This window comes from Dromiciops gliroides, chromosome 1, assembly GCF_019393635.1.
Source record: "Dromiciops gliroides isolate mDroGli1 chromosome 1, mDroGli1.pri, whole genome shotgun sequence".
NCBI classification, from domain to species: domain Eukaryota; kingdom Metazoa; phylum Chordata; class Mammalia; order Microbiotheria; family Microbiotheriidae; genus Dromiciops; species Dromiciops gliroides.
Window position 1 is genome coordinate 52,831,326 of NC_057861.1, and position 18,719 is coordinate 52,850,044.

The 18,719-nt window shown below is 42.8% G+C and overlaps 1 protein-coding gene across 1 annotated transcript in view; it reads right to left on the minus strand.

The window, feature by feature from the left end:
- ATP8B3 (ATPase phospholipid transporting 8B3) overlaps window positions 1-18,719 on the minus strand; it is a 92,298-nt gene that overhangs the window by 64,847 nt on the left and 8,732 nt on the right. The window lies entirely within an intron of this gene.

Sequence of the window (18,719 nt, forward strand, 5' to 3'; positions counted from 1 at the left end):
GGACAACTAGGTAGTGCAGTGGACAAAGGCACTGGCCCTGAATTCAGGAGGACCTGAGTTCAAATCCGGCCTCAGACATTTTACACTTGCTAGCTGTGTGACTCTGGGCAAGTCACTTAACCCTCATTGCCCTGCAAAAACAAAACAAAACAAAACAAAACACACAAAAAAAAGACCGAACAATAACAACAACAACGACAAGGAGAACTTGATCACTCATCTACAAAGAGTCAGGATGCCAATCGTGTTCTCATTTCCTCAAGTCCCCAAATGATTCCTGCTTATAGTACTTACAAGCCAGGTCAGGGGAAACAGGGCTTTTGGCTTTTCTGAACCTCTATTTTAGAATGCAGAGAATGGCACCTCCCTCAGAAGGTTGTCCTAAGGAGCAAGTATCATCTTGTCTATAAGGAGCTTGCCCAACCTCAGGGGGTTGTATGGCCCACCTCGCTCCATGGGATGTTAGGTGAAGCCACTTTGAAGACCTGATGCATAGGAGCTCTTGCTGATGAGAACTCAGAGCAAGATGATAGCAGAGTAGTGATAGAATTCAGGCCTTTGGGGGCAGCTAGGTGGCGCAGTGGATAAAGCACAAGCCCTGGATTCAGGAGGACCTGAGTTCAAATCCAGCCTCAGACACTTAACACTTACTAGCTGTGTGACCCTGGGCAAGTCACTTAACCCCAATTGCCTTCCCAAAAAAAAAAAAAAAAGAATTCAGGCCTTTGTCATCTTCAAAGTGAAATGAGAGAGAGAGAGAGAGAGAGAGAGAGAGACATACAGAGAGACAGAGACACAGAGACAGAGATAGTGAGAAAGAGAGAAACAGAGACACAGAGACAGAGAGACAGAGGGAGATAGATATTGAGATAGAATGAGAAACTGACATATAGGTAGACAGATTATAGAAAGAGGTGGCTAGATAGAAAGACAGATAGACAGACAGTTCATACAGAGACATAGGCTATGTGTCAATAATTGTGCTAAGCCTGAGAATACCACCAACACACCCAAAAAGAGAGATAGGGACAAAAGAAAGGTGCCCCAAGACTAACACTCTCCTGGGGAGACAGCACTGAAAAGGACCTGAGAGGCTATGCTAGGGGCTGGGGAGGGCACCAGCCTGGGAATGCTGCAGAAGCAGACCTCGGGTAGTCCAGCCTTGAAGAGAACATGGCTGGTGCCAATGCTTCCCCAAATGGGTGCAGACACTCACCAATCAGAAGAGGAGGCCTGACAGATGGAGGTGGTGAGAGAGCAAGAATAAGCTTGCTGGGGTGGAGGTGGAGAGCTGGCTAAGAGCCATGCCCTGGCCTGGTTTTGAGGGGAGCATGGTTGTCATGGGTACCTTGAAATATTTTGTCTTCTTTATAAGACTGTGAGCTCATAAGAGCAGGGGCTGGGTTTGATTTAAACCCAAGCCTCCCCCAGCACTGGGGCACATCACTGTGTATACAGTAAGAGCATAATCCATGCTCTTTGGAGGAATGAATAAGTACATGGATTCCTACACTAAAGTCTGCCACTGATGAGTTAGTGAGGTGTGGAGATGGTCCTGGATTCCTGACGTCTACCAACAGGGCAGCCTTGTCATAAGCTGGGCCAGTGATGGACTGGGTCTGTTTCTAGGAGACTAACCTGCCTACAAGTGGAGAGTTTGGCTCATAACTAGTTTGGCCACCAGAGGATGAACTGTTTGGGCCACAACAGCCGTAACAGCCCTGCTTGGGCAGAGAAGGGTAGGGATCTATATCAGGAAGGGAGCAAAGGCACCAACAAAATCACGGCCCTTGGAAACAATGCTGGGACCCAGGAAGGCAACCCTGCACTCATCCACCCAGACATCAGGGACTTCCCAGGCCAGAAGCTGGCAAAGGCCACAGTCATCTTGGAAGCAGGCACACCCGGAGGGAAGTGGCACCGACCTCAGAGTGATGTAGCAGGTGGGTGGCTCATTGCTCATGGAACCAGGCATTCTTAGAATTGGAAAGGCTTTCAGAGAGCATCTAGTCTAACCCACACCTGAACCAGAATCCCCTCAGGAACATCTCCCCACAGTGGCTAGCCGGCCTCTGCTCCAGCAAGGGGGAGGACAGGGAAAGGAACAAGAATTTATTAAACGTGGCACAGACAGCAGACGGCAGGAAGACTCATCTTCCTTCAATTTGTAACTGAACTTCAAACTGAGTTCAAATCTGGCCTCAGTTCCTTCCTAGCTGTGTGACTCTGGGCGAGTCACTTCACCCTTTTTGCCTCGGGTTCCTCCTCTGTAAAATGAGCTGGAGAAGGAAATGGCAAACCACTCCAGCATCCTTGCCAAGAAAAGCCCACATGAGGTCACGAAGAGTCACACACAGCTGAAAAATGACTTAACCACAATAATAAAAATATGCCAAGCACTGTGCTAAGGGCGATTTGTAAGTATGACCTCATTCGATCCTCACCACAACCCTGTGAGGCAGGTGCTATCTTACAGATGAGGAAACTGAGGCAGAGGCTGTGACCCACCCAGAGTGACATAGCCAGTAAGGCTGGATTAAAACTCAGATTTTCCTGATTCCAGGCCTAGCACTATCCCTCCAATGTACCACCTAACTTCCTCCTGAATGAGCGAGGCCAGGAGCATTGGCCACCTTCCCCAAGCAGCTCTTCCTACTCACTCTTGGACAGCCGAGTGTTGGGAAGCTTTCCCTTCTCACAACTGAAATCTGTCTCCTCTGTAGCTCCTGTCTCTGCCCTCTGGGGCCAAGTAGAACGTGGGATGATCACCAGGCCCATGAGCAAAGCTTAGCTTTCCTTCGTATTCTTCCTAAAACATATGGAACAAGATCCCTCTGGGTGATTGCCTACCTCCCCAAAGCTCCTGCGGCTTCCCAGTGGAGACATACCCAAACGAGACTGCCCTTGGAAAGGTGACCTTGGGATCGTCAGTGAAGCACCATTGTTTATAGGGCTCTGGGCTTGGAGTGAGAAACACCTGGGTTCAGATGCCATTCACTAGCTGTGTAATCCAGGGAAAGTCCTTTAACCTCTCTTGCCTCAGTTTCTCCATATGTAAAGTGAGGGAGAAGGATTTAATGGGGCTTCTAAGGCCCCTTTCAGTTCTGAATCTAAATCTATGATACTATAACTCCACTCTGGCTAAAGAACATCTGAGGTGGGTGGGTAGAGGCACAAGGAAAAGCCCACAGGAAGAAGCCCTGGACCACCACAGCTATACCAGCATTCCTGGGTGGAGATTTCTCCCCAGGCCCTTGAGTGCTGTTGCTCAGTCTGTATCCATGGAACAAAGGGTCGGTGTAACATTACAGAAAGGGTGCTGGGGACCAGAGGTTCTGCCCCTTAGGCACTGTGTGATCTTGGGTAAGTCACCTAACTTCTGTGAGCCTCAGTTTCTCTAACTGTAAAATGAACATGTTGAAGGGATAGCACAGCATAACTGAGAGAGTGCTGGATTTGGAATGGGGAAAGACTAGAGTCCGAATCCTCCCTCCAATAGCTATGTGGTTGTAAGTTGTTTAGTTTTTCTGAGCCTCCATTTCCTCAACTATAAAATCAAGATAATAAACAACATTGTTGGGAAGATCAGATCATTGGAGGATCCCAGATTTAGAGCTGGGAGGGCCTTTAGAGCCCAACGGGTCCAATCTTCTTGTTATGAGCCCGGGGTCCTGAAGTGACCTGCCCTGCAAAGTATCTGAGGAAGGATTTGAACTCATGTCTTCCCAACTCAAGGTCTGATGTGCGCTCTACTCCAACATGCTGCCTCTCTGTGAGATCATGTGTATCTTTCAACTCTCGATTTAGCTAATGTTTATGGGCCACACAATGAAGGGGCTAGCCTAGAACCCCAGCACCTCACCTTCCCAATGGAGACACCATGCATGGAAGCAAGATTAACCTTGGAAGGGCCTTCCTGCTTTAAGAGAGAGAGAGAGAGAGAGAGAGAGAGAGAGAGAGAGAGAGAGAGAGAGAGAGAGAGAGAGAAAAGCATAAGTTGTTGGCTGACTGAGCAAAAGCATCAGTGTGTCTTATCTCAGAATGACCAGCTCTCCCTAAGTCCCTGGACTTTCCTACCACAGTTGAAGGAATTAACCAAAGATGCCTCTAAGAACTTAGTAGCCACAAAAATGCCCCAGCAGGTTCAGGTGTTTTTGAGCTGGGGTTGGGATTGGAGTTCCTAAGTTTGGGTGAGGTTTGGTTTTGTTTTCTTTTGTTTTTGTATAATGCCTTTTCATTAAAACTCTTTTGGAAATCAAAGACTTGATTTGTGGTTCCTATTGCCTTTATGTAATCAGAGGCTCAAGACAAAATCAAAGACTTCCCTGTTGGGACTTATAAAATACAAAAGGTGAACAAGGTTTGAAAGTGATATGTGTGAATATGCCAACAGGAAATAGGATGGTATAAGGGGAAAAGAACCCAGGACTGAGAACGAGGAAGCCCACGTTCAAATCCTCACCTCTATCAATCTTTTGGTATCTGTGTAGCCTTAGGAAAGTTCCTAATAATCTCCCACCTCTATTTCCTCTTTAAAAAGAGAGTGGTGGGGCAGTTAGGTGGTACAGTAGATAGAGCACTGGCCCTGGAGTCAGGAGGACCTGGGTTCAAATCTGGCCTCAGACACTTGACACTTACTTGCTGTGTGACCCTGGAGAAGTCACTTAACCCCAATTGCCTCACCAAAAATAAAAATAAAAAATAAAAAGAGAGTGGTGGGGCAACTAGGTGGCACAGTGGATAGAGCACCGGCCCTGGAGTCAGGAGTACCTGAGTTCAAATCTGGCCTCAGACACTTAACACTTACTAGCTGTGTGACCTTGGGCAAGTCACTTAACCCCAATTGCCTCACTAAAAAAAAAAAGAGATAGAGAGAGTGGTGATAACAACAACACAGTACAATCAATGATCAACTACGATAGACTTAGCTCTTCTCAGAAATGCAATGATCCAAGATAATTCCAAAGGACTCATGATGGAAAATGTTCTCCACACCCAGGAAAAAGGACTATGGCAGATCGAAGCATACTGTTTTCACTTTGTTTGTTTTTTCTCTCTTCCCTTTTGTCCTGATTCTTCTTTCACAGCATGACTAAAGTGGAAATATGGGGTTTTTTTCTTTTTTTTTTGTTTTTTTTTTTGGCGGGGCATTGGGGGTTAAGTGACTTGCCCAGGGTCACACAGCTAGTAAGTGTCAAGTGTCTGAGGCCAGATTTGAACTCAGGTACTCCTGAATCCAGGGCCAGTGCTTTATCCACTGCGCCACCTAGCTGCCCCTGGAAATATGTTTAACATAATTGTACTACATAACTCAAATAAAGAGATAGATAGATGAAAGAATAAATAAATGAAAAAATAATGAATGAATGAATAAATGAATGAATGAATGAATAAGTGAAAAATAGAGGCTTGTCATCAGTTCAAAAAATAAAATAGAGTAAAATAAAAATATCTTGCTTTTTTAAAAAAGTAGTAAATTCCTCTATTTCTTTCGTGTTCTCAGTTTTGTTTGTATATGACTGTACACAATTATGCTCTGATTATTCTTTATTTCTTCTGGTTTGGTTGTTTTTACCTTGCACATTTGCTGTTCTATTGATTTGATTTTCTGCTCTTTTACTTTTAATCAGATTAGCTAAGGGTGTATCAATTTTATTAGTCTTTTTTTTAAAAACTAGCTTTTAGTTTTATTTATATTTATTTATCATTATTATGAGGTTTTGGTCTCCAATTTATCTATTTTCCCTCTAATTTTTAATACCTCCTCTTAGTGCTTATTTTAAGTTTATTTATTGGCTTTCTAATTTTTGAAACTACATAGTTCACTAATCCTTTCTTTTCTATTTTGTTAATGTAAGAAAAGGATTTTTCCCTAAAGACTGTGTTAGTTACATCCTAGAGATTTGGGCATGTTGTTTCATCATTATCATTTTCTTTTACATGATTATTAGTTATTGCTATGATCTGTTCCCCTTCCCACTCATTAGTTAGGATTTCATTAAGTCTTTATTTGAGTCAGTATCTTTTGTTTGTGAGCCAATTATTATTTTTACTATGTTATGGTATATAAAGGATGTATTACATTAAATTAAAAAGGTTTTGCACAAACAAAACCAATGCATCTAAGATTAGAAGGAAAGCAGGGGCAGCTAGGTAGCGTAGTGGATAGAGCACCAACCTTGGACTCAGGAGGACCTGAGTTCAAATTTGGCCTCAGACCCTTGACACTTAATAGCTGTGTGACCCTGGGCAAGTCACTTAACCCCAATTGCCTCACCAAAAAAAAAAAAGAAGAAAAGCAGAAAGCTGGGAAACAATTTATAGCTAGTGTTTCTGATAAAGGCCTCATTTCTCAAATATATAGAGAACTGAATTAAATTTATAAGCATACAAGTCATTCCCTAATTGAAAAATGGTCAAAGCATATGAATAGGCAGTTTTCAGATGAAGAAATTAAAGCTGTCTGTAGCCATATGAAAAAAATGTTCTCAATCACTATTTGATTAGAGAAATGCAAATACTCTGAGGTACCACCTCTTGCCTATCCAATTGGCTAATATGACAAAAAAGGAAAATGATAAATGTTGGAGATGCGGGAAAACTGGAACACTAATGCACTATTGGTGGAGTTGTGAACTGATCCAACCCTTCTAGAGAGCAATTTGGAACCATGCCCAAAGGACAACCAAACTGTGCATATCCTTTGATCCAACAATACTATTACTAGGTCTATATCCCAAAGAGATCATAAAAAAGGGAAAGGGACCCACATGTACAAAAATATTTCTTGCAGCTCTTTTTCTGGTGGCAAAGAATTGGAAATTGAGGAGATGCCTGTCAACTGAGGTATGGCTGAACAAGATATGGTATGTGAATATAATGGAATACTATTGTGCTATAAGAAATGATGAGCAGGGGGGTGCAGCTAGGTGGCGCAATGGAAAAAGCACTGGCCCTGAATTCAGGAGGACCTGAGTTCAAATCCGACCTCAGACACCTAACACTTACTAGCTGTGTGACCCTGGGCAAGTCATTTAACTCTCATTGCTCCCTCACCCCCAAAAAACCCCACAAACTCTTTGGGGGCAGTAAGGTGGTGCAATGGATAAAGCACTGGCCCTGAATTCGGGAGGACCTGAGTTCAAATCTGGCCTCAGACACTTGACACTTACTAGCTGTGTGACCCTAGGCAAGTCACTTAACCCTCATTGCCCCGCAAAAAAAAAAAAATTAAAAGAAAAAAAGAAAAAAAAGAAATGATGAGCAGACAGATTTCAGAAAAACCTGAAAAGACTTACATGAACCGATGAAGAGTGAAGTGAGCAGAACCAGAATATGTACATGGCAACAGCGATGTTGCATGATGATCAGCTGTGATAGACTTAGCTCTTCTCAGCAATATAATGCTCCAAGACAATTCCAAAAGACTCATGATGATAAATGTTCTCCACATCCAGAAAAAGAACTAGGGAGTCTAAATGCAGATTGACTCATTATTTTTACTTTTGCTCTTGTCTTTTCTTTCTTGTAGTTTTTCCCTTTTCTTCTGATTCTCCTCTCACAATATGACTAATGTGGAAATATGTTTAACATGGTTGTAATCTATAACCTATATCAGATTTCTTACTGGCTTCAGGAAGGAGGAAGGAGGGAGGAAGAAAAATTCAGAACTCAAAATCTTACAAGAATGAATGATGAAAACTATCTTTACATGTAATTGGGAAAAAGAAAATACTGTTTTAAAAATTAAATTAAATTAAATTAAAATAACTTAAAATAAAATTTTGTGTGTGTGTGGGTTTTTTGTTTTGTTTTGTTTTGCAGAGCACTGAGGGTTAAGTGACTTGCCCAGGGTCATACAGCTAGTGTCAAGTGTCTGAGGCTGGATTTGAACTCAGGTCCTCCTGAATCCAAGGCCAGTGCTTTAAACCACTGTGCCACCTAGCTGCCCACCTTAAAATAAAATTTTAAAGGATGTATTAACTACTTCTGCCTTTCTATATTTGTTTGCAATATCTCTGTGCCCCAGTACATGGTCAGTTTTTGTAATTTCATGTAGTGCTAAGAAATATGTGTGTTCTTTTTCTTTGCCACTTAGAAGATGCCATAAATCTTTTAATTTTAGTTTCTCCAGCAATTTGTTCAGTTCCATATTTTCCCTTTTGTTTATCTTTCTGTTAGACTTATCCAAAACTGAGAGAGGGATATTGAAGTCTCCAGTCACTATTGTATTACTGTCTATATCTTTTATGTGCAGATAGTGTTTTCTTTAGGAATTTGGATGCTAAGGAATTTGGAGCATATAAGTTTATTACTGATCTTTGTTTATTATTTCTAGTTCCTTTTAGTATGATATACTTCCCATGTTTATCTCTTTTTGTTTTGTTTTGTTTTGTTTTGAATGTTTGTTTTTGCTTTGTCAGATAGCATGAAAGAAATGCCTACTTTTCTGGTTTCACTTGATATATAGTAAATTTTTTCCACTTCCTCAGTTTTGTGTATGTCTTTTTTTGCATGTTTCTTTTAAGTAGGGTTTTGTTTTCTTAGCCAATCTGTCACCCTTTTTCATTTTATTGGATTGTTTAATCCATTCACATTTAAAGTTATAAGAGTTAGGTTTCTGTCTATCTCTAATATTGGGGATTTTTTTCGAGGCATGATTTTTTTCCCTATTTTGAAATAACCATAGTTATTTTACCTTATTTTTTTATGGTGGCACTGTTCTCCCTGGCCCTCTTCCCCTCACCTCAATTAATCCTCTCCTTTAGTTTATTACCCCTTTCCCTTTGGGATTATGCTTATTGATTCCTTTTCTCTCCTACCTTTTATTGAAATATTAAAATTTTTCCACCCCTTTTTTTTCCTATCAGTCAAGTAGATTCCCCGCTTCAACTATTGCTGTTCATTTGTTTGCTTAATTATCTTTTTTCCTCCCTTTTCCAAAAGAGATTTCTCTTCCTCTATTCATTATCCATCATCTCTGTCTATTCAAGACCCCCATTCTCTGATTCATGACCCCTATAATTATCTGGTCTCTCTTTTATCTGTATTCTCATGCCCTTTGGAAGTTTCTGCCACTGCCTGGTAGAGCTTACTTATAGATTCCCCTTTCCCATCTTGTCTTACTCCCAGAACAATGCCAATTACTGTAAGATGTCAGAAAGGGCATGTGGCAAGGTAGGACCCCTCCTCCACCATACCCCTTATTATTCAGTCCATCATTGATCTAAACCCTCCCTGGGTCCATGCTCTTCCACTTCCCCAAGTGCCAGTTGCTCCCAGTAATTCCAATTCCCCCCTCCCCAGGTAGGATGAATATACTTTTCAAGTACCAAATCCCTCAAGACACTCGACACGAGGTCCCCATCTCCCTTCACAGACCATCTCCCTTTACCCATAGGAGCATTCGTCATTGGAACCTTCTCCCATAATTAAAGCAAGATCTCCTCCCTTTCCCTCTCTTTTCAATCCTCACCCCTCTCCTCCTTACCCACTCCCCTATAGTTTCTTCTATTTCTTAAACCACAGTGGTAACCTTCCTTTCATTGCTAGCCCTTGATTTTGCCTGACACATCACACATTCCCCTCTCTTCCCTTTTCATGTACCCTCCCATGCTATAATGTAGTCCTGAAAAAAACATTTGATTCAGTTGTAGGCAGAGTGTCACAAGTTTCTGACCATAATGCCTCACACCCACCTCTTCACTGTTACCTCCACCAGTTGTCTACCTGTACCACTGTCTCTTTGTGTACATTTAGAAGTCTCTTACTGGTCTTTCTGATGTTACTCCATTGCTGTTGCTGTCCTTGGCTGCTGCATTAACTCACTCCTCCAGCATTTCTATTGATTGCTAAGCAAATAATCTCTTGAGTTTTCTTTCTACAAATGTTTTAAATGCCTTATTATTTTTGAATATCCATCTTCTTTCACTTATGATTAAGCTCGGATTGGCTGTGTAGATCACCCTGGGCTGTATCCTGAGCTTCATTACTCCTCAGAACACATCATTCCATTACTCCTTACACTTTCTGGTGATTGCAAAATAATCTTGTGTTATTCGAAATTTCTTTCCTTTGTATTTGAAATTCTTTTCATTGATCTCTTTCAGAACTTATTGTTTCAGGATTGAATTGCTCAATTTAACCACTATATGCCTAGGAGTTTGCAGCCTTGGGTATTTTTTTTTCTGGCTGTGATTTATAAATTCTTTCAATTGTATTTCATTATCTGTTTTCGGAGGCTCTCGTCTATTATTTTCTTTCTTTCTTTCTTTTTTTTGGCGAGGCAATTGGGGTTAAGTGACTTGCCCAGGGTCATACAGCTAGTACGTGTTAAGTGTCTGAGGCTTGATTTGAACTCAGGTCCTCCTGACTCCAGGGCCAGTGCTCTATCCACTGCGCCACCTAGCTGCCCCTCGTCTATTATTTTCTGCATTATGGTGTTTTTTTGGTCCTGTCATGTTCTTCTGGGATTCCTATGATCCTTAGGTTGTCTCTATGCCAACCTGTCTTCAAAATCAGTATTTCTTTCTTACATAGTGAGCATATTTTCTTTTAATGTTATTAGGGTGGTTTTTGTTTTTTGTTTCTTGGGGGGGGGGGTTGCTTTTCTTCTTCTAGATGGTTCTTCACTTCTATACATTTGCATTCCCAAACTATTGTTCTTCCTTTCATTTCTTAGTGAGACTTAGATTCTACTTTTTCTATTCTGCCCTTTATTTTTGCTGTGCAGTTTATAAATTCTGCTCTTATTACTCTCATTTCTCTTTTGAATCACTCAGGGACAGCATATTGTGGTTCCATGTTCTCACATTCCACAGGTTCCTTTGTCATATTAAGCATCGTATCATTTTCTTTTGTTTTGCAGTATATATTCTTAGATGCCTAAACCGATTCACTAGATTTGGAGGTCATATTTCCTTCTGTTATTAATGTTTTCCCTGTTGATTTCTTTGCTTATATTCAAGGTCTTTGAGTTTTCTTCTTCCTGAGATCTTTAATCATTTCAGTCTTTTTTCCTCCTGATTTTCCTGACTTTACTTGTTCGCTCTATCCCCTCTGTTTGTTGGTTTCCTTGGGGGCTGGATCTCAAGCTGTCCATGCCTTTTCCCATGCCAGGCAACTCACAGCTCACCAACCTAGGCCTCTACCTCAGGTGATTTGGGGGTGATCAGAACTGGCCCCAGCTGGATGCTGTGCTCATTCCCTCAAGTTTAGTGGAATGCTGCACATACCCCCCACACACACACACACACACACGTACACATACATGGTATCTTATCATGGTGTCCTATGCACCTTCCTCTGTTCCTTAGTTCCCTGACCTGGCCCCAGTCATTCAGAGAGCTTCCCTGCTGGTGCCACAGGGTTGTGCCCCCAAGCAATGTAAGTTCAGAGAGCTGCCACACTGGTACTGTGAGACTCTCCTTTTCACACTGGCAGTATAGAGCTTTACAGCGCTGGAGCTACAGGGTTGTGGCCCCCATCATCCTTTTGCTTCTGAAGAGCTACAACTATGCTGGCTGGCTGTTACAGCCAGGGAAAACTTGCACAGTCTGAATTTGGAGTCTCTACAGCTGCTGCTATTTCATTCTCAAAGAGGACTGTGACACTGGGGTGATATCATGACTTGCAGTGAATTGGATTTAAGTGAAGGAAGGCTGTGCAAGGTCACCAGCCTCACTCTCTCCTCCAGAGCCATCAAGATCCAGTGGCAAGATGTAACACAATTGAATAAACTCTTACCAGCCTCAGGAGAGAAATTCTGCAAGTCAGCTCTTTTAGATGCTGGAAATCTGATGCAGGATGTAGGATGACTGGAGATGGCCCCCCAGGTGTTTAAGGCAACTGGGGCTAAGTGAATTGCCCAAGGTCACATAACTAGTAAGTGTTTGAAGTCAAATTTGAACTCAGGTCCTCCCAACTTCAGGACCAGTGCTCTACCCATGGTACCACCTAGCTGCCCCATTCTCCACAGCAATGGAAAGAGGAAAGAGGGACCAGGGTGTGGGGATAGGCTTGTAACTCTGTGTAGGTTCCTTGGGTCTCCTAGTGAAGCTTTGCTGCCAATAGTATAGGAGGTGAGAGAGGGGTGCTGAGTGAGCTCAGAGTCACTGAGTGTCACTTCTTGGGTTTGGGATTTTTCATCTTTTTTTTTTAATTCTGGGTGTCAGGGGCAGCTAGGTGGTACAGTGGATAGAGCACCAGCCCTGGATTCAGGAGGACCTGAGTTCAAATCCAGCCTCAGACACTTGACACTTACTAGCTGTGTGGCCCTGGGCAAGTCACTTAACCCCACATTGCCCCACAAAAAAAAGTTAGGGGGTTCTTTGGTTGTCCCCCACAGACTTGATGGCAGCTAGGTGGTGCAGTAGATAGAGCCCTGGCCCTGAAGTTGGGACGAACTGAGTTCAAATCTGATCTCAAACACTTACTAGTTGTGTGACCCTCAGCAAGTCACTTAGCACCAATTGCCTTAAAAACATCTGAGGCCATCTCTAGTCGTCCTGGTAATGTTTCTTGCTACTGGACCCAGATGGCTCTGGAGGAGAAAGTGTGGCTGGTGGCTTTGCACAGCCCTGCCTCACTTCGATCCAATTCATTACAAGTCATGACATCTGTCACAGTCCTCTTCAAGAATGAAGGGCAAACAACAACAGACTTGATATAGTGTCTATAACACAATCATCTTGGATATAATCTGCTGTTGTCTTTTAAAACTTCCTCATTCACCCAGGCATTTGAGAAAAACATATCTAAGTCACCCAAAAATAAAATGGGTGAGGGATGGGCAAGGATTTGAACTAGATGGTCTCCGAGGTCCTCTTTGGCTCTGGTAGTCCGTAATTAGCCAGACATGCAAGATGGCAAGAGACCACCGTAGAAGGAAGAAAGATAGCCCGGGAAAATGGGAAGGGCCCTGGACTAGAAGCCAGGAGACCCACCCTTAGTTCCACCTCTGCCAGGGACTCCCTGCCTGACCTTGACTCAAACCTGTTCTACTCTTCCACTTTCGGGTTCTTCATCTGCAAAATGGGCATAAAAACTCCAGCTGTGTTCTGCTTCCCTAGGGATCTTCAAAGGGAAGGGCAAGCATTGGTATTGTGATCTTCCTGGTGACTTTCCCACCCACAGCCTAGAGGAGTATTTTTCCAGCCCTGTCTCCCCTGGTGCTTTCCAGGCCTCCATTAAGACAAAGAGGCTATTCAGGGAGTAGAGAAAGGCATGGAGGCTGGGATCAGTGAATGACACATAAATTACTGACCCCAATACCAGGCACCTAAGGAGCTCAGATTCTGAGATCAATAATCTCGAGTGACTTTGGACAAGGCCCTTCCCCTCTCTAAGGCTTATTCCTCCCCATCTAAAAAACAAACAAACAAACAAAAACAACAACAACAACAACAACAAAAAAAACAAAAACCAAAAAACAGTCTCCAAGGGATCTCCCAGTTCTGACATTCTAGGTTCTTAGAGCCCTCCTAGCTAACATTCTCTTTTCTAAGGACTCTCCCAGTTCTGGCATTCTGGGTTCTAAGGGCCCTTCCAGCTGCTTCTTCAAAGAAGCAAATAATTCTATTCCAATCGAAAGATTTAAAACTAGAGGGAGTGGGCAGCTAGGTGGCACAGCAGATAAAGCACCAGCCCTGGATTCAGGAAGACCTGAGTTCAAATCCAGTCTCAGACACTTGACACTAGCTGTGTGACCTTGGGTAAGTCACTTAACCCTCATTGCCCTGCCAAAAAAAAACCCCGCAAAACTAGAGGGAAATGAAGGGACTTTAGATAGGGGATTTTCACCTTTTTTGTATCTTCACCACCTTGGGCAGTCAGTCCTGTGCAGGCCAAGGGTTCTTTCTCAAAATATCATTTTTAGATGCATGAAATAAAATGTATAGGATTGCCAAGGGTAACAATTCTACTGAAACAGAGTTTTCAAAATATTTTTTATCGCTGCCTTTTTTTTTTCTGGGGCAATGAGGGTTAAGTGACCTGCCCAAGGTCACACAGCTAGTAAGTGTCAAGTGTCTGAGGCCACATTTGAACTCAGGTCCTCCTGAATCCAGGGCCAGTGCTTTATCCACTGCTCCACCTAGCTGCCTCCCAATATATTTTTTAAAACAAGTTTATGGACCCCAGACTAAGAGGCCCTAGTCTAGTGTAACCTTCTCATTTTATAGATGGGGAAATTGGACCTCAGAGAGTAGGGAGGACTATGCCCAAGGTTGAAAAGACAGTAGGTAGGCAGCTAGGTGGTGCAGTAGATAGAGCACCGGCCCTGATTCAGGAGAACCTGAGTTCAAATCTGGCCTCAAACACTTGACACTTACTGTGTGACCCTGGGCAAGTCACTTAACCCTCATTGCCCCTAAAAAAAAAATAGATAGTAGATAGCAGAGCTGGAATCTGGATCCAGGCCCTTGAGCCGATTCCAAATTGATCCCCCAAATGGTTATTATTACCTACTAAGCCCATGGGCCTATAGGAAGCCAGGCAAAGGAACAGAGGGCCAGTGTGTTATTACAGAAAAGGGGCTGAGTTTGAAGTCAGAAGACTTGAGTTCAAATCTTAACTCAGGGGGCAGCTAGGTGGTGCAGTGGATAGAGCACCGGCCCTGGAGTCAGGAGTACCTGGGTTCAAATCCGGCATCAGACACTTAACACTTACTAGCTGTGTGACCCTGGGCAAGTCACTTGACCCCAATTGCCTCACTAAAAAAACAAACAAAAAAAAAATCTTAACTCAGTCACTTACAACCTGTATAACCCTAGTTAAGTCATTTGCCTTTTCTAGGACTTAGTTTCTTCATCTATAAAATGAGGAGGCAGGACCAAATGTTCTCTGAAGTTCCTTCTAGCACTAAATCTATGATCCTATGAGCCCAAGCTCTTGTCCGAACTTCAACCCAGAAGACCATGGTAGGAGTCACCTGGAGGCTAAGTGGCTTGTAATTGTAAGATGAAACCCTCAGCCTTTATCTGAGAAGTAATCTAAGTTAGTGAAAGGGGTACTAGATTTGGAGTCAGAAAACCTGGGTTTGAATCCTGGTTTACAAGGTATGTGGCCATAAGCAAGTCATTTTAACCCCTGTGAGCTCCCATTTGCTGAGCTGTAAAATGTGTGTAATCATGTTGGGACGTCACAGGACTGTTTCAATCTTAAAAAGCTCTAAGAAAAGTGAGCTACAAAATAATTTTAAAAGAAATAATGTTCTTTTAGAATATAATGAAATATACTGTTTTCCTTTCAGCAGAGGTGGGGGACTACTAGGGCAGAATGTTGTATGTTTAATTGTGTGTTTTGTCTTAATTGTTTTTCATTGTTACAAGAGGAAGTTGAGTTTGGGGGGGGGCAGGGGAGAAGGGTGCTGTTTCCAGAAATGACTCTGATATTAAAAAAAAGAGACATCAATGATACTTTCTTTAAAACAGACAGAAAAATAAAAGCAAATTGTTACCTGGAGATCAGGAATGACTACAGAAGAAGAAACTCAGGACAGGGTGGGCTGGGGTCAGGGCTGCTCCCTTCTTCATGGATAACCCCACAGAACCCTGGGCCCTGGGTCCTTGGAACCTGGGACAATAGGGGCCAGGGAGAGATCCTAAAATGAAAACTTCCAGGAATATTATAGCCAAATTCCAGAGTTCCCAGGTCAGGGAGAAAATATTGCAAGCAACCAGAAAGAAACAATTCAAGTATTGTAGAGCCACAGTCAGGATAACACAAGATTTGGCAGCTTCTACATTAAAGGATTGGAGGGCTTGGAATATGATATTACAGTGGGCAAAGGAACTGGGATTACAACCAAGAATCACCTACCCAGCAAAACCGATTATAATCCTTCAGGGGAAAAAATGGAAATTCAATGAAAGAGAGGACTTTCAGGCATTCTTGATGAACAGATCTGAGCTGAATAGAAAATTTGAGTTTCAAATACAAGACTCTAGAGAAGCATAAAAAGGTAAACAGGAAAAAGAAACCATAAGGGACATTAAAAGCTTAAACTGCTTACATTCCTACATGGGAAGATGATACTTATAATTCATAAGAACTTTCTCATTATTAGGGCAGGTAGATGGAGTATAGTTACACAGAGGGCAAAGGTGTGAGTTGAATATGAAGGGATAGTATCTTTAAAAAATTAAATTAAGGGGCGAGAGAGGAATGCACTGGGAGAAAGGGATAGGTGGAATATGGCAAAGTGTCTCTAATAAAAGAAACAAGAAAAAGCTTATACAGTGGAGGGGAAGAGGGGAAGGTGCTAGGGAGTGAGTGAACCTTACTCTCATCCAAATTGGCACAAAGAGGGAATAACATACACACTCAATTGTGTATAGTAATCTGTCTTACCCTGAAGGAAAATAAGAGGGAAAGAGAATAAGGGCAGGTGATAGAAGGAAAGGCAAATTGAGGGAGGGGGGCAGTCAGAAGCAAAACACTTTTGAGAAGGGAAAGGGTGAAAGGAGATAGAGAATAGAGTAAATGACATGGGGAGGGAGTAGGACAGAGGGAAATTCAGTTAGCAATAGTAACTGTGAAATGATGAGCAGGATGCTCTCAGAAAAACCTGGAAAGACTTAATATGAGCTGATGCAAAGTGAGATGTGCAGTATACAAAGTAACAGCAATTTTGTAAGATGACCAGCTATGAATGACTTGGCTATTCTCAGCCATGCAATGATCCAAGCCAATTCTGAAGGACTTCTAAAAAATGTGATTCATCTCCAAAGAAGAAGTGATGGTGTCTGAATACAGATTAAAGCATATTTTTTTAGTTTCTTTTTCTTAAGTTTTTTGTCTATTTTCTTTTACAACCTGACTAATGTGGAAATGTTTTACATGATTACATATGTATAACTTATATTGAATAGCTTGCCTTTTTAAGGAGGGAGGAAAAGAATTTGGAACACAAAGTTTTAAAAATGGACATTAAAATTGGTTTTTTACATGTAATTGGGGAAAAATAAAATTCTAAATAAATGGGAAGAAAAAAGATAAACACACACAAAAAAAATAGGGACCAGGGAGAACATCCCCCGAGAACAGAGGGTAGTCTGACTAAGAAGAAGGAGGAAGGGGGGCAGCTAGGTGGTGCAGTGGATAGAGCACCAGTTCTGGAGTCAGGAGGACCTGAGTTCAAATCCAGCCTCAGACACTTAACACTTACTAGCTGTGTGACCCTGGGCAAGTCACTTAACCCCAATTGCCTCACTAAAAAAAAAAAAAAGAAGAAGAAGAAGGAGCAAGGAGGGAGAAAAGAACATGGAGGAAGGGAGAGCAGAGCCCCTTGCACAGGCTACACTGTTCTCACTCATCACCAGGATAATGAAGAAACATGAGCCCAGCTGGAAGGGCTCCTGGGAAGGCCAGGAGAAGGGCTAAGGCCAGAAGCCAGGGAAGGCTGTGGGGCCTGAACTCAGGCTGGGTACCCTGGTTCACCAAGGACTAATGGAGTTGGTCCTTCTGTTTTCTGCCATGCCACCTGCACACACTGCAAAATCTGCCTTTTTAAAACCTAGCTCTGACTGGTCTTTTACCACTTAAGGACCACTAAGGGTTCTCCACAGCCTACGAGACAAAAACCAGTGTCCTGTGCCTAGCATTCAAGGCCCTTCCCTGCCCTGTTTCTTCCACCTTATCTCTCACCAGACCTGGGGTCTGCACAAAGAGGCCTTACCATCCCTTACATGCCATCCCTTTTTCTATACCTTGGCTCATACTATTCCCTCCCCACCCAAGGATCTCTTCTCCCTCCTCTCCACAGAGCTGAATCCTCTCCATTCTACCAGGCCCAGGTCAAGTCTCACCTCTTGCAGGAAATCTTCTTTGACCAGCCTTTCCTTTATCCGAGTTTTCCCAGCCCTATCTATGCTACTCATGTGGCACTGACCATATACACTGACTGGATTATTAATTATCTATTGGCTGGGGGCAGCTAGGTGGTGCAGTGGATAGAGCACCAGTCCTAGAGTCAGGAGTACCTGGGTTCAAATCCGGCCTCAGACACTTAATACTTACTAGCTGTGTGACCCTGGGCAAGTCACTTAACCCTAATTGCCTCACTAAAAAAAAAAAATGTTAAAAAAAATTTTCTATTGGCTGGACCAATTACACCCTATGTGACCTTGGGCAAATGACCTCCCTTTGCTAGGCTACAGTTACCTCATCCTTAAAATGAAAGGATTGGACTCCATATTCTCTAAGGGCCCTTCCAGCTCTGATATCCTGTGTTCTAAGGGCCCTCCCAGCTCTGACATCCTCAGTTCTAAAGTTTCTCTCAATTCTGACATTTTGTGTTCTAAGGGCCTTCCCAGCTCTGATATTTTGGGTTCTAAGGGCCATTAAGAACAGGTCTATGAGGCCACCAGCCTACTTGTTAAGCAGCTGACTCTCTTTTTACTCAGGTGACACCATCTGTGTGTGTGTGTGTGTGTGTGTGTGTGTGTGTGTGTTTCTTAAAGTGATAGGCCTGAATACACAGGTATTTGGCAACCCTATGGAATCCTAGGATCCCAGAATCATAGGCCTAGAGCCAAAAGAGATCCCAGAGACCAGTCCTGATCTCACAAATGAAGAAACTGAGGCCAAAGGATGTTAAATGACTTGCCCAAGGCTGAGGACTCATTCCTCCTGTGTATTCTCTGGAATTTATTGGCAATGGGGGCTCCAGCTAGGGGTAGGTGGGGAAGATCCAGAAAGGGACTATTTATAGTATCCAA